The 16,892-nt window shown below is 47.9% G+C and overlaps 1 protein-coding gene and 1 long non-coding RNA gene across 2 annotated transcripts in view; one reads left to right on the top strand and one right to left on the bottom strand.

Moving 5' to 3' along the window:
* The window catches only part of LOC146822537 (N-acetylneuraminylgalactosylglucosyl-glucoside beta-1,4-N- acetylgalactosaminyltransferase 2-like), an 811,926-nt gene that overhangs the window by 94,255 nt on the left and 700,779 nt on the right, over positions 1-16,892 (bottom strand). The window lies entirely within an intron of this gene.
* LOC146822538 (uncharacterized) lies at positions 1,650-3,322 on the top strand. Its single transcript, XR_014963326.1, has 5 exons — positions 1,650-1,978; positions 2,071-2,128; positions 2,244-2,338; positions 2,428-2,502; positions 2,825-3,322. It is a non-coding gene; the product is annotated as an uncharacterized LOC146822538 (long non-coding RNA).

Genomic DNA, 16,892 nt, shown 5'->3' with positions numbered 1-16,892 from the left:
TGAGAGGCTGTTCTCTTCTACGTAGACCTGCAGACCATTAAGAAGATTTTGCAAGCCAACTGCCGTATGGCTAAGTAGGACTATATTGTTCGCGTAGAGTAGATTGCACAGAGCAGAGCCCCCTATTCTAGGCGCATGAGAATTACAGTTGTTCAATGTCTGTTAAATCTGACATGAATAAATTGAATAAGATGGGGGCCAGCACGCAGCCTTGTTTCAGTCCTTTCGTTGTCTTGACTTTTCTTGAGAAGTGGGACCCTGAGCCTAATTTAACCTGTACCCAGGTGTCGGTATGTAAAAGCATTATAATTGATAAAAGGGTGTTTGGAATCTGGCTAACTTTAACCACAATTTGGACCTCACCACGTTGTCAAATGCGGCGCTGAAGTCGATGAAACAGACATGCAGCTGTGTTTTCCTTAGTTTTATCGCATCCGTTATCAGTGATATTGCCATAATATTGGATATTGTACCTGCGTTTTTTCGAAATCCTATCTGGTTCAGTGGAATTATTTCATTATTTTCAGCCCAAGTTGTCAGTTCCACCAACAATGTTCCCTCAAAGTATTTGACCTCATTATCGATCAGTGCAACTAACCGATAATTGGCTGGCAGGAGCTTACTATCGCTTTTATGAATTGGGATGATCGTTGAACCTTTCCACAAGTCTGGGATTATGCCCAGTCGTCTTACTTCCAGGAAAAGTGGACGGAGTATGTCTGCCCAACCTTCCGGCCTTTCTTTAAACACTGCTGGAGGAATACCATTCGGGCCTGGCGCTCCTTCCTTTCTTCCCCTCCTGATCTGTTTCCTAATTGTTGGTTGATCGGTGGCGGGTGGCCTTTCCTCTTCATAATGACTCGTGTCAAAAAAATTCAGAGTGATTGAACGCTTGGGAATTCCGAAACCCCTGTTTGCATTTAAAAAGGGTAAAAATATTCGGCAGCAACTTGTGAGAGCCGTAAGACAGACTGAATTACCCAGAAAAGACTTAAGGAGCTTACTTAATTTACCACCAGTGGTAGGTCATTTTCGTTGCCAAAATTGTTTGGCGTGTAATCTCACAGAAGACTCAAAACAGTTAGATATCAATGGCCAAACACATTACCAAAGGATGTTTTCTAACTGTAATTCTAAGAACGCAATATATTGCGTAAAATGTCCATGTAATAAATATTACATTGGACAAACTACACAATCTGTGAAGAAACGTATATTACAGCACAAATCACGAATAAAATGTAAAGTACAAGGGGCTCCATTAGTGCAACATTTCCTGAACCAAAATCATTCGGAAAACGACATAAAATGGTCAATTCTTTGTTTAGTAGGAAATCTTGAAAAAACGGAACTTCAAACTAAACTAAACAGATTGGAAGCCAGATTGATAGAAAAATATCACACTGCAACAAGGGGCCTTAATGATAGAGATGAGATTTGGGCGCTGCTACAACAATGAGGCCACTTACAGAATGGTTGTGAGTCAAGGGAATATGTATATACATTTATATGTCTCCGAGACGTCAATACATATTACTCTAATTACTGAATCACCAACATGTGTATAATATACTTGCGGTAAATATAAAGATTGTAAGGAGTGGCGTTTTTTCACATTGGGTTATAAGGTATCTTTATTAATTTTATCGTAGGCTTTATAAATAAATTGTTCTTTGAGATGAAGGTGTATAAATGTTTGGAGAGTACTTTATTCTTTCTTTGGTGTAGGTGTAGTTTGGAATATTGAGTATGCCAGAGATGAGAACTGGTAAAGTTCGTCTTTTTAGTAATAAGTGGTCAGAATATCCTTAGTCCTTCGTGGCACTCGATTAAACAGGGAGACACGGTGTCCTTCTTCTATTTTCACGGCCCGTTTTGCTTCTTTAAAAACACTTCCGCGTCACGTGGTCAGAGACGAGTGAAGTAGGAATACTAGAGACGGAGTGCGAGAAGCGTGGCCAGCTATAATTCGTTTCAGGTAATATAATGGCAGAATGAAAGAGTGTTTTGCGTAATAGAATGAGGCAATAAGGATTGGAACCAATGCCTGTCTCTCCTTTGCTTTAACAGAGGCGATGGTATGAATTTGAGGAAGTGGCTTGTTTTGGATTCATAGCGAAGTGGTAAGGTACGAACTCCTTCGGTTTGTGATCAAATGGTTGTTTGAACCAATTTAGATACGTTTACTTAAAACTTGGGGGCAAATTAAAGTTGTTTCTATGGGGCCTTTACTCTCATTGCAGAACACGAGTAGAAAAGACCTTTGAGTACGAGTAATTTCGGGAATTAAGGGCCCTTGAATACAGATATGTTGATGGAAACATGACATGGCTTGCCAGTAAGTAAATAACATCTCGTATAAAATGGTTGGACCACTGGATTGGCAGTATAGGAATAATTCCTAGTATTTTATTCGTCTGTCTTTAGCGTCTTGAAAGAAAAAATATCCACCTACCTCGAGCAATATTCGGAACAGAATAGGTGTACTTTACTTTCACTAAGGTATGGAACTTAGTCATTTTGGAGTAAGAATTTAAGTTGGGAAGAATCAGCGTTGTTAAATCTTTTCTAAAGACACTTCACTTTCTTGGTAGGGAAGAACACGTCCAAGTATTTTTAAGTTCACTCATGGGTGATTATTAATTTATTTCTTGTATGTGATCCGCCACTTCAGAGTTTGTAAATACTTTGTAAATATATTGAAATTCTTTGGTTGTATGATAAGTCCCTGTGTGTTTATAGTTGTTTAATATATGTGAAACATAAATATTGTTTGTTTATTTATATAGATAAACAAAAAGGATTAATTAATTTGCTCTTTTAGGTTGGACTTTGAAAATATTGTAGATTTGAGTGCCCTAGTCCTGAGGAGGCCTGTAATTGACTTGGCTGAAACGCGTCGACAACAATGGTGAAGACACTCATGAGACTTTGGACTTTGTGTTAAGTAGTAGAGAGTACTTCAAAAGGAATGAGGTTGCAATAGTTGATCTCGAAGTGACTCTAAAAGAGTGTTCTTTTGGTAAGGAATGCTTCAGAGAAATAAGGTCAGAAGCATCCTGATTAACTATTAGGGTATTACTCAGACAAGATGCAATAAGGAGAATATAATTTCTTTGTCAGAGGTGCAAATATGGATGTGTTGAATTCGTTTGATGTATGTAAATAATGTATATGTTTGTATATATATGAAAAAGAAAAAAGAAAAAACAAGATATAGATATGGGAGATGAGTAAAGTATGAAATAAATATACATACTATCACTCAACCTGAGAGTATAACTATTTTTCTTAGTGAAACTGTTTTTTGACTTCTATGTGGAAATAAAAATTTAAAAAGATTTCTCACAGAAAAAGAAGATAATTCATAGGAGGAGGTAACTTAGCTGTCCCCTCTATTAATGATTACACTATTGATCCCGGGGCATTATTTCTATATATCGTAAAAAAATTCAGAGTGACATTTGCACTGGAGCTGCTATCGGCAGCGGTGCTGTCAGGAAAGTGGTTGTTACCTCTTTCCCTTCTTCCTGTGTTGTTATTTTGAGCGAGCGTAGCTGCTCTACTCTGCTCCTGTTTCGGCTGATGGATGCTTTGACTCTTAAAGTGGGAATTTAGATAGCTTGCCCAAGTCTCCTAAAGTATATAGGAAGTGAGTCCCCCCCGATGCGGGTGTATAATGGTGTTTACTGTTTTCCAAAAACGATTACTGGCGTTGTGCTTTATATTGTGGAGGAGTTTTGCCCAGAAAACCTGTTCGTCGTTGTTATTAATGTTCCATTTTAGCCTCTTTAGTTGAGTTCTTTGTAGCCGCAAAGAGCAAAGGAGCAGCGTATTGCCTGGTTCATGGCGTAGAGATCTTACGGAGCCATTTATCAGTCTCTTAATTGCCTTTATTTGTGTTCTTTGGTCCTTCGTTAGCTTTTTCTCTTGTGTCTGCGCCGGAACGCTCCCTGTTTTTGTGACTGTTGCCTTCAAGTTGCTGAGGTTGGTTGTGAAGCATTCCCAGGTTTGTATCCGGTTCTTTCCGAGTGGTTGAGCGAATAAAAGCTTGATTGCAGTGTCTGTTAGGGACTCTATGCTTTCTGTTGTAAACTTAATCCTCTTATAATTCGTTGTGTAGCTTGAGCCTAGGTGTGGGGCAGGGTAAATACTAATCGCATCTGTTACTGCTAGAGTGATCTCTTGTGGACGGTGATCACTGTCCCCTATGTCTCCCATTTTAAAGCCTGTTACGTATTGAAACAACGAGAGGCTGACAAACATGTAATCTAGGAGTGAGCTTGTTGTTTCAGTATGATAGCTTGCCACTGGGGGGGAAATCACCGTCAGTTCTTCCGTTGAGGGCCAGAAGGTTTAGGTTCAGACTTCATATACTAGGGGCTCATAAGGTACCACAGTATCCAATCACTAGTGCATCTAATAAGCACTCCAAGTTGTTTAGAGAGAACAGAGAGACTGGGGTGCTGATTAGCAGGGACCCAGCCAGACTATAGCCAGAAACCAGTGTTAACATCAGAAAAAAATGTGGGGGCAACCTAAGTGCAGATCCTACTCTCTTACACAATCCCCCCCCAAATGCAGGGACACTAAACTAACCTTGACCAATTGAGTCTTCGTGTTCTAAGTGGAAATACATTGAGAATCCATCTACATTGGCATGTTGGATCCCAGGTCTGTGTTCCACTGTATAGTCCATCCCCTGTATGGAAATGGACCACCTTAAAAGTTTTGGGTTTTCACCTTTCATGTGTTTGAGCCGTAGGAGGGGCTTGTGGTCAGTCTGAACTATGAAGTGAGTGCCAAACAAGTATGGCCTCAGCTTCTTCAGGGCCCACACCACAGCAAAGGCCTCCCTCTCTATAGCTGACCAACGTTTCTCTCTAGGGTTCAGCCTTCTGCTTATAAAAGCTACTGGCTGGCCTTGACCTTCATTATTCAGTTGAGACAGTACAGCTCCCACACCCAGCTCAGAAGCATCTGTTTGGACAATGAACTTTTTGGTGTAGTCTGGACTCTGTAAGATGGGGGCAGTGCACATGGTCTGCTTTAGGTCTTCAAATGCCTTCTGACAGCTAGCTGTCCATTGAACCTTTTTTGGCATTTTCTTAGAGGTAAGATCATTTAAGGGGGTCACTATAGATCCATATCCCTTAACAAACCTCCTATAATACCCACTCGGGCCTAAAAAGGCTCTCACCTGTGTCTGGGTGGTTGGAGCAACCCATTCCATGATGGTTTGGATTTTGCTCTGTAAGGTTGAACCTGGCCTCCAGTCACAAGGTGGCCCAGGTACACAACCTGACTCTGCCCTATCCGGTACTTAGTAGCCTTGATAGTGAGGCCTGCTTTTTGCAGGGCCTCCAAAACATTTCTGAGGTGGACCAGGTGATCCTGCCAGGTGGAACTAAAGACAGCAATATCATCTAGATAAGCTGAGCAATAAGTTTCCATACCTGTCAGAACTTTGTTCACCAACCTCTGAAAAGTGGCAGGTGCATTTTTCAATCCAAAGGGCATCACCACAAAGTGGTAGTGCCCACCAGGGGTTGAAAATGGTGTTTTGGCCTTGGCATCATCAGCTAACTTGATTTGCCAGTAGCCAGCTGTTAGGTCAAATATACTCAGATACTTGGCTGAGGCCAAAGTATCTATCAGTTCATCTGCCCTGGGAATTGGATAGGCATCAGTCCTGGTGACTGCATTGAGGCATCTGTAGTCTACACAAAATCTCATTTCTTTCTTACCACCCTGGGTATGAGGTTTGGGCACAAGGACTACTGGACTAGCCCAAGGGCTATCTGAAGGCTCAATTACACCTAACTCCAACATTTTCTGGACTTCAGTCCTGATACAGTCCCTGACATGGTCTGGTTGCCTGTACTCTTGACAGGCAGACTGTCTCCAGTGTCCACCTCATGGGTGCACCAGAAAGTCTCACTAGGGGTCAGGCTAAACATATGTCTAAACTGTTGCAGAACTTGTCTGCATTCAGTTTGCTGATGGTCAGTGAGGCTGCTTGCCAAAGCAACACCATCTACTGACCAATCATCAGGGTTCTGTGAGAGCAGGTCAGGGAGAGGGTCACTCTCCTCCTCCTCCTGTTCCTCATCAGTTGCCATGAGCAAGCCCATGTCAGCCCTGACAACATATGGTTTCAATCTGTTGACATGGAGCAGCCTAAGGGGGCTCCTGGGAGTTCCAAGATTCACCAGGTAGGTGACTTCTGCATCTTGCTCAACAATTGTATAGGGGCCACTCCGCTTGTCTTGGAGAGCTGCTGGGGCCAGAGGGTCCAACACCCATACTTTCTGTCCTGGCTGGTACTCAGTCAGCACAGCCTTTTGGTCATGCCAAGTTTTCTGTAGTTCTTGGCTTGCCTCTGGGTTTTTAGTTGCCTTTTTCATGTATTCGGCCATCCTGGAGCGGAGACCAAGTACATAATCCATCACATCCTGTTTGAGAGGTTTCAGAGGTAACTCCCAGCCCTCCTTCACCAGACATAATGGGCCTCTCACAGGATGCCCAAACAGAAGTTCAAATGGGCTGTAGCCAACCCCCTTCTGTGGAACTTGTCTGTAAGAAAACAAAAGGCAGGGAAGTAAAAGGTCCCATTTTCGCCTAAGCTTTTCTGGGAGGCCTTTAATCATTCCCTTTAGGGTTTTGTTGAACCTTTCAACTAACCCATTGCATTGTGGGTGATAGGGAGTAGTGAATTTATAGGTTACATCACACTCCTTCCACATTGCTTTTAGATGCCCTGACATGAAGTTGGTATCCCTGTCAGATATTACCTCCTTTGGGAAACCCACTCTGGCGAAAACTCCAATGAGGGCTCTTGCCACCACAGGGGCTGTGGTGGTCCTCAGGGGAATTGCTTCTGGGTACCTGGTGGCATGATCCACTACCACCAGGATAAACCTGTGCCCAGATGCTGTTGGAGGGTCAAGGGGACCAACATGTCAATCCCTACCCTTTCAAAGGGAACCCCCACCACAGGTAGTGGTATCAGGGGGGTGTGAGAAGGGACCGGGTTCCCCGTGCCACGTACCTTCGGGGGTCCACCGTTTCCCCAGGTTTCCGGAAGCCGGGGGAGTCCGCACCAGACGCCAAAAGTCCGTCATACAAACGACGAAAAGGATAACCACCCCCCCTTGTCATCTACCTCCGCAGGAACGAATCCTCGACGAGGAGGGAGGGGAACGAGGAGGGGCTAACCCCGGAAGCACTACGGACCAGGTAGTGAAAAGAGCCGGGAGCTACAGAGTCGGAGAGGAAGCGGACGACGGACTAGAGGCAGCGAAAGGCGGAAACACAGCAGAGGAAGGACGCGAGGACGGAGACCGAGCCGGGACGAAGACTGAAGTAGACGGGGATCCCGAAGAAGACGAGAGGTGGTGCGAGGAGTGGTGGTCCCCACCGGAGGAGGCTGGAGAGCGGCCGCAACTCAGGAGAGTTACGGCGGAGCCTGTGAGTAACCCTGAGCAAGGGTGAACGAAGAGCGGGAGGAGGGTGGGACGTATGTGAGAAGGGAGGGAGTGTATGTCGTTAGTAATATTGTTTACAGTTAGGGTCTACCTCTGCCTGATATTTACCCCTACTGGTCGACTGGGGATTTAGCTACGGGCCGGGTGGAGGAAGAACGGAAACCCCTGAAACGTAGTAACAGGCACTGCTAATCACGCCCGTACTCCTGTCCACCCTCCAACCCTGATTTCACTTCCTAGATCACGCCCATATTCACTCCTACTTCAACCTCCCTCCTTAGGAGATAGGAAGTCACGATTTCACACACGGTGTTGTGGTGACGGTGGTGGTTTACACCCTGGGTACAAACAGTACAAGTTTCTGACGGCCATTATTTTCCTCTCTCCTATGAGCCTCCGTGGGACGACTGGGGGTCCAGAGGAACAACCGGGAGACGAAGAATCCTACGACGAACTAGGAACTGTCCAAAGAGGGGAACCATCCATAGAAGGGCCGGGAAGAACAGAAGAAGACAAGGGAACTGTTGAAAACCCTATACTTGCTGCACATGGCCCTCTACCTGTCATTTCTAATAACACACGCAGAGCATCTCACTATATACAGCCTCCTCGTCTGATTATCCGACCCGCCCTCCCACAGGTGGTGTCAGAAGTGGGATCGCCAGGAGACATGGAGGCTGTACTGAACAAGATGGCGGAAAATCAGGAGAGCCTAGGGAAGGCCATGGAGAGATTCCTCACGGTGGTGGGAGAAGACCGGGGGAAGCTACAACAAGTCCTCACCAATCAAGACACACGATGCGACCATGGGGAAAATAGCAGATGCTCTGGGACAACCAAGAGGTCCCAGTACGCTACCCTCAGTCATCCTGCAAAAATATGTCAGTGGAGAGGACCCGGAATTCTTCTTTAATAACTTTGAACGCATGGCGTTAGCAGCAGCATGGCCAGCTGACAAATGGGGGCAATATCTGGGTCCCTTGCTCTCGGGAGAATTACAAGCATCCTACCAAGCAGCAAACATCACGGGCATGACCCCATACCCCGAAAGAAAACAATGCATCATGGAACGACTAGGCGTCGATGATGACACCTACCGACTAAAACTCCGACAGATCAAAGAAGGGCCCCAAGAAACACCCCGGGCCCTCTATTTTCGGGTAAAAGATATGACCGACCGGTGGCTAAAACCCGCTACTGCCACCAAGGAGGACATCATGGCCAAAGTCTATTTGGAACAATATTTATCCTCTCTTCGCCCTCCCATACAGAAATGGGTGAGACAACATGCACAGTTGACCCTGGAGACCGCAGTAGAGATAGCCAGCGCCTATAGCCGAGCCCAAGAAGTACAGAAGGGGCGAGAAGAGCACCCATGGAGGTCAGGGATCAGTGGGACTCCTCGACCTTCTCGTCCTATGTTAGGCCGAAAACCAGACCCTGTTACCATCATCCCAGGCCCTCCTCCCTTTCGACCTCAGGGCCCTCCTTTGTTCAGACCTCCCCTCCCTGGACCCCAATGTTTTAACTGTGGGGGGTTAGGACACATAGCCCGGTTTTGTCCTCAGAAGGAGGAACCCATGGAGATCGGAGTAGCTCGGAACTTCAGTTGTCTTACCACAACCCAACAAGCCCCACCGTACCGCTGCGGGGTCTATGTGAACGAACAACCACTGACAGCATTAGCCGATACAGGCTGCCGACAGAGCGTCGTTCGACCTCAGGATCTAGGTTCGGCATGTGGGGATCCGGATGGCACAGTACACATACAGTGTGTACACGGGGACACCAAATCTTACCCCACCACTCATGTTCACATACAACATGCCTCGGATTCCGGCTCAGAACTAAAAGTGGGTCTGATTCCCCGTCTCCCGGAGCAAATTATACTGGGGAGCGATTATACTCACCTATCAGAGCTACTCACGAAATCAGCCCCTGAAGAGAAGGATTGGTGGAAGGTAGCTCCCTTCGCTCAGGACGAGAATCCCGAGTGGCCGCCCTCTAAGAGTAGAAAAACCAAGACTCAAAGAAGGAAAGAAAAGGGTCATCCGGTTCCTGCTTTTCCCATAAGGACAGTAGAGAGTCCCTGGGAAAACAACCAAGACTTTCGAGCTGCCCAGAGAGAGGACCCCGTTCTACAAGAAGCTTGGAACCAAGCCAAAGACCAGGTAGATCCACGACATGTAGGACCCCAATTCTTCCTCAAGAACGGTCTATTATATAGACAGGCCAATTTAACGGATAACCCCCAGCTGCTAGTTCCCACCCCTTTCAGGGACAAAGTGCTCTATTTAGCCCATAGTCATTTACTGGGAGGACATTTTGGGGAAGAGAAAACGGAACGATTAATCCTAGAGCAGTTTTATTGGCCGGGCATATATAAACAAGTGAAAACCTATTGTCGCGAGTGTCCTATATGCCAAAAAAACAGTAGGTATAGACCCCCAAAAGCCCCATTACAACCTCTCCCAATCATTGATGAGCCGTTTTGTAGAATCGAAATGGATATTATAGGGCCTCTACTTCCTTCCCGTAGCGGGTGTCGCTACGTATTAGTACTGGTAGATTATGCCACCCGGTTTCCGGAAGCCGTGGCCTTAAAACATCCGGATGCCACCAACATAGCCAAAGCAATGATCGCTATATTTTCTCGGGTGGGTTTCCCGAAGGAAATTTTAACTGACCAGGGAACACCGTTTGTGTCCAAGTTAATGAGACAAGTATGTGCTCAACTAGGGATCAAGCAAATAAGAACCGCGGCATATCACCCCCAGACCGACGGTCTGGTGGAGAGGTATAACGCCACCCTCAAGACCACCCTAAAAAAACTCCTGGATCTGGAAACCAGAAAATGGGAGGATATGTTGCCCTTAGCCCTATATGCGATCCGCTGCAAAATCCAGAAAAGCACTGGATACTCTCCATTCGAACTTCTGTATGGCCACCAACCTAGGTCCTTAATGGACATGATGCGGGAGACCTGGGAAGCGGAACCAGACCACTCCAAACCGCTAGTGGAATATGTAGCACAGCTTAGGACCCATCTGGGACAAATACGAACGATAGTGAGAAACAATATGGAAAAAGCACAGGAAGCCCAAAAAGTGCAGTATGACAAAAAGGCAAAGAATAGATCCTTTGCCGTAGGAGATGCCGTACTGCTCATGATGGCCTCCTCCGACCACAAGCTATTAGGGCAGTGGCAGGGTCCCATCATAGTGTTGGAAAGGGTGACTCCCGTTACGTACAAGATTGAATTGGACAAAACCCGTGGAACCACCCAGGTATATCATGTGAACCTTTTGAAACGATGGGAAGGGCCTCTCCCCTCTTTGGTAGGGACTGTGAAGGATGCCCCATTATATGTGCAGTGCATTGATACGGAGCTACCCTCCGAATTACAGACAGAATTAGTGAACACTCTCCTACCCCTCCAGATCATCTTCTCCTTGACCCCTGGAAGAACCTCCTTGGTAGAGCACTCGATAAAAACGACTGCAGGGAAAACGGTACGCCTTCGTACTTACAGGATACCAGAGGCCCTGAGAAACACCATACGAGAAGAGGTACAACAAATGTTACAGATGGGTATCATAGAACCCTCCACAAGTGAATGGAACTCGCCAATAGTTCTTGTACCGAAACCAGATGGTTCGGTACGCTTTTGTATTGACTTTAGGGAAGTAAATAAAATCTCGGAGTTTGACACGTACCCCTTGCCCCGAGTGGACGAGATGATAGAGCGGATTGGGAAAGCGAAATACATTAGCACACTGGATTTATGCAAGGGGTACTGGCAAATACCGCTACGACCCCAAGACAAAGAAAAGACAGCCTTTTCCACTCCCGATGGATTGTTCCAATTCATAGTACTCCCTTTCGGGTTGCACGGGGCTCCGGCCACCTTTCAGAGGGCGATGAATCGTATACTACAACCACATGAAAGGTACGCCGGGGCATACATTGACGACATCGTCATATATAGCGAGACCTGGGAACAGCATTTGACTCATCTCTATGAGGTGATTCACGCATTGGGCAGTCATGGTCTTAAAATCAACCCGGCGAAGAGCCATCTAGCCGCCCAAACAGTAAAGTATCTGGGTTATCTGTTAGGAGAAGGAGTAATCCGGCCCCAAAACAATAAACTATCAGCTATTGCCCAAATCCCATTCCCTCGCACTGCACGAGAACTCCGGGCCTTCCTGGGACTCCTGGGGTATTACAGGAGGTTCATACCCCGGTTCTCCCAGATAGCTGCCCCCCTAACAGATCTGTTACAGAAATCAGTGAAAACCGAAGCCATACTGAGTAATCCTAGCCCAACAGTAATCCAAGCTTTCCATGCCTTGAGATCCACTCTAACATCAGACACCGTGTTGGCTAGCCCCGATTATAGCTTACCTTTTATTCTCCAAACGGACACCTCCGATCAAGCGTTAGGGGCTGTCCTATCTCAAGTAACACACCAAGGGGAGGAAAAACCCATCCTATATATTAGTCGGAAATTGTTCCCCAGGGAACAGAACTATGCCGTCATCGAAAAGGAAGCCCTGGCCATCAAATGGGCCATTGACGCCTTGAAATATTACTTGGAAGGAAGGGAATTCACCCTGTATACCGATCACGCGCCGTTAGAGTGGCTGGCCCGTAACAAGGGAAATAATGACCGAGTACTACGGTGGTTCTTATCCCTTCAACCGTATCGATTTCACACTAAACACTGGAAAGGAAGCGAGCAAGCAAACGCAGACTTTCTATCTCGATATCCTCAAACAAACCCCCCTACGGGAAAGACAGCAAGGGAAAGGGGATGTGAGAAGGGACCGGGTTCCCCGTGCCACGTACCTTCGGGGGTCCACCGTTTCCCCAGGTTTCCGGAAGCCGGGGGAGTCCGCACCAGACGCCAAAAGTCCGTCATACAAACGACGAAAAGGATAACCACCCCCCCTTGTCATCTACCTCCGCAGGAACGAATCCTCGACGAGGAGGGAGGGGAACGAGGAGGGGCTAACCCCGGAAGCACTACGGACCAGGTAGTGAAAAGAGCCGGGAGCTACAGAGTCGGAGAGGAAGCGGACGACGGACTAGAGGCAGCGAAAGGCGGAAGCACAGCAGAGGAAGGACGCGAGGACGGAGACCGAGCCGGGACGAAGACTGAAGTAGACGGGGATCCCGAAGAAGACGAGAGGTGGTGCGAGGAGTGGTGGTCCCCACCGGAGGAGGCTGGAGAGCGGCCGCAACTCAGGAGAGTTGCGGCGGAGCCTGTGAGTAACCCTGAGCAAGGGTGAACGAAGAGCGGGAGGAGGGTGGGACGTATGTGAGAAGGGAGGGAGTGTATGTCGTTAGTAATATTGTTTACAGTTAGGGTCTACCTCTGCCTGATATTTACTAGGCCTGGGCAAAAATTTCGTTCCGTTCGCGGAAATTGCGATAATTTGACATTTTTGCGTTCCGCGGAGAGCGCGAAGATGTCAAAAATTCCGGTTTCCGCAGCTTGGCGATAATTTGTTTCTTGCTCGCGCTGTAAAATGATACATTCTCGCGCGCGCGCGATCGCCTTACCTGAATCCCTGCGTTCGCCGACAAGTTTTCTTGATCCGGTCGCGTTCTCCATGAGATGTTGTATTGTTTTTAGCCATTTGCGCTGTCTCGCGACAGTTCGCGCCCGCAGTGACGTCATGCGTCGCGCGATCACGTCTTTCTTCTCGCGATCATGCACCGCGAGAACAACTCAAAACAAGATGGCCGCGCCCGCAAGCAGCCACATGGGTAAGTTGGCGACCCGCAACCATGCAGAAAATCGCGCGAACATGCCGGAAAAAACCTTCCGCATCTTCGCGATATTTCTGCTTGTTTGCGATAATTTTAAACATTCTCGCGATAATTTGCGAAGGTTAATTCCGCAAATTCCGCCCACCCCTAATATTTACCCCTACTGGTCGACTGGGGATTTAGCTACGGGCCGGGTGGAGGAAGAACGGAAACCCCTGAAACGTAGTAACAGGCACTGCTAATCACACCCGTACTCCTGTCCACCCTCCAACCCTGATTTCACTTCCTAGATCACGCCCATATTCACTCCTACTTCATCCTCCCTCCTTAGGCGATAGGAAGTCACGATTTCACACACGGTGTTGTGGTGACGGTGGTGGTTTACACCCTGGGTACAAACAGTACAAGTATCTGACGGCCATTATTTTCCTCTCTCCTATGAGCCTCCGTGGGACGACTGGGGGTCCAGAGGAACAACCGGGAGACGAAGAATCCTACGACGAACTAGGAACTGTCCAAAGAGGGGAACCATCCATAGAAGGGCCGGGAAGAACAGAAGAAGACAAGGGAACTGTTGAAAACCCTATACTTGCTGCACATGGCCCTCTACCTGTCATTTCTAATAAAACACGCAGAGCATCTCACTATATACAGCCTCCTCGTCTGATTATTCGACCCGCCCTCCCACAGGGGGCCTTTGTTGTGCCACCTGACTTGCCACTGGCTTGGCAAGTGAAACAGGAGCGACAAAACTCCTTGGTGTCCTATCCCAGGTCTTGTTTTGGCCCAAGTGTCCTGCCAAAGGGATATCATGTGCTAGGGTCAAGAGGAACCCCCTAAACTTCTGAGGTATTACCAACCTCCAGGTGGCTCCAGGGATAGGATCTCTAGCCTCAGAATATAGGAGTCCCTCATCCCAATAAACCTTATGGGACCCACTAGCACTCCCAGCAGCCTCAGCAGCAGCCTGCTGTCTGACGGGTTCAAGAGAGGGGCAGCACTGTTGCTCTTTGCTCAGATCTTCCCTGGAAGGGCCTCCTGCCCCCAATAACTCCACCTGGTCAGGCTCAAGTCCCTATGGGGCAGTTCCTTCTTCAGGATCTGCTTCTCCTCCATCGGGAGGGGAATCTGAGATCTGAGACAGAGGGGAAGGCACTGCCTTAACACTACTGCTCCTCCTCTTGGGCAGCACCTGGTCCATACTTTCAGGATCCAGAGCTTGTTCAGTGTTATGCATTTTGGCCTGTGACCTGGTCACAGCAAATACCTCTGCAGGTATAACAAAATGGTCGCACACTGCTAACCTACCTACGTGTTACCCCAAAGAACTGTGGTCCCTGTAGTTAGCGTCGGCGGATACACCTATGCTCGTGTCGTGAGTGCAAGTGTGAATAGCGTTAGCCATCCCTGGACACGTGTTTCGAGGTAGTTGCCTCTCGTCAGCAGGGAGTAGGAAAGAGTGTAGGGTTGCAATGTAAGCTGCTAAAATCCTTATCAGGTCTAGTACCTCTCGTAGCAACGCACGTGCGTAACCTGAGTCCGTCGACTCCCCGGCTCAGAGAGCCACTAAATAGTTACAACAAAATGGTCGCACACTGCTAACCTCCCTGCGTGTTACCCCAAAGAACTGTGGTCCCTGTAGTTAGCGTCGGCGGATACACCTATGATCGTGTCGTGAGTGCAAGTGTGAATAGCATTAGCCATTCCTGGACACGTGTTTCGAGGTAGTTGCCTCTCGTCAGCAGGGAGTAGGAAAGAGTGTAGGGTTGCAATGTAAGCTGCTAAAATCCTTATCAGGTCTAGTACCTCTCGTAGCAACGCAGGTGCGTAACCTGAGTCCGTCGACTCCCCGGCTCAGAGAGCCACTAAATAGTTACAACAAAATGGTTGCACACTGCTAACCTACCTGCGTGTTACCCCAAAGAACTGTGGTCCCTGTAGTTAGCGTCGGCGGATACACCTATGCTCGTGTCGTGAGTGCAAGTGTGAATAGCGTTAGCCATCCCTGGACACGTGTTTCGAGGTAGTTGCCTCTCGTCAGCAGGGAGTAGGAAAGAGTGTAGGGTTGCAATGTAAGCTGCTAAAATCCTTATCAGGTCTAGTACCTCTCGTAGCAACGCAGGTGCGTAACCTGAGTCCGTCGACTCCCCGGCTCAGAGAGCCACTAAATAGTTACAACAAAATGGTCGCACACTGCTAACCTACCTGCGTGTTACCCCAAAGAACTGTGGTCCCTGTAGTTAGCGTCGGCGGATACACCTATGCTCGTGTCGTGAGTGCAAGTGTGAATAGCGTTAGCCATCCCTGGACACGTGTTTCGAGGTAGTTGCCTCTCGTCAGCAGGGAGTAGGAAAGAGTGTAGGGTTGCAATGTAAGCTGCTAAAATCCTTATCAGGTCTAGTACCTCTCGTAGCAACGCAGGTGCGTAACCTGAGTCCGTCGACTCCCCGGCTCAGAGAGCCACTAAATAGTTACAACAAAATGGTCGCACACTGCTAACCTACCTGCGTGTTACCCCAAAGAACTGTGGTCCCTGTAGTTAGCGTCGGCGGATACACCTATGCTCGTGTCGTGAGTGCAAGTGTGAATAGCGTTAGCCATCCCTGGACACGTGTTTCGAGGTAGTTGCCTCTCGTCAGCAGGGAGTAGGAAAGAGTGTAGGGTTGCAATGTAAGCTGCTAAAATCCTTATCAGGTCTAGTACCTCTCGTAGCAACGCAGGTGCGTGACCTGAGTCCGTCGACTCCCCGGCTCAGAGAGCCACTAAATAGTTACAACAAAATGGTTGCACACTGCTAACCTACCTGCGTGTTACCCCAAAGAACTGTGGTCCCTGTAGTTAGCGTCGGCGGATACACCTATGCTCGTGTCGTGAGTGCAAGTGTGAATAGCGTTAGCCATCCCTGGACACGTGTTTCGAGGTAGTTGCCTCTCGTCAGCAGGGAGTAGGAAAGAGTGTAGGGTTGCAATGTAAGCTGCTAAAATCCTTATCAGGTCTAGTACCTCTCGTAGCAACGCAGGTGCGTAACCTGAGTCCGTCGACTCCCCGGCTCAGAGAGCCACTAAATAGTTACAACAAAATGGTCGCACACTGCTAACCTACCTGCGTGTTACCCCAAAGAACTGTGGTCCCTGTAGTTAGCGTCGGCGGATACACCTATGCTCGTGTCGTGAGTGCAAGTGTGAATAGCGTTAGCCATCCCTGGACACGTGTTTCGAGGTAGTTGCCTCTCGTCAGCAGGGAGTAGGAAAGAGTGTAGGGTTGCAATGTAAGCTGCTAAAATCCTTATCAGGTCTAGTACCTCTCGTAGCAACGCAGGTGCGTAACCTGAGTCCGTTGACTCCCCGGCTCAGAGAGCCACTAAATAGTTACAACAAAATGGTCGCACACTGCTAACCTACCTGCGTGTTACCCCAAAGAACTGTGGTCCCTGTAGTTAGCGTCGGCGGATACACCTATGCTCGTGTCGTGAGTGCAAGTGTGAATAGCGTTAGCCATCCCTGGACACGTGTTTCGAGGTAGTTGCCTCTCGTCAGCAGGGAGTAGGAAAGAGTGTAGGGTTGCAATGTAAGCTGCTAAAATCCTTATCAGGTCTAGTACCTCTCGTAGCAACGCAGGTGCGTGACC

Source organism: Triturus cristatus, chromosome 6 (assembly GCF_964204655.1).
Source record: "Triturus cristatus chromosome 6, aTriCri1.1, whole genome shotgun sequence".
Taxonomy (NCBI): Eukaryota; Metazoa; Chordata; class Amphibia; order Caudata; family Salamandridae; genus Triturus; species Triturus cristatus.
This window is presented reverse-complemented; position numbering and strand designations above follow the sequence as displayed.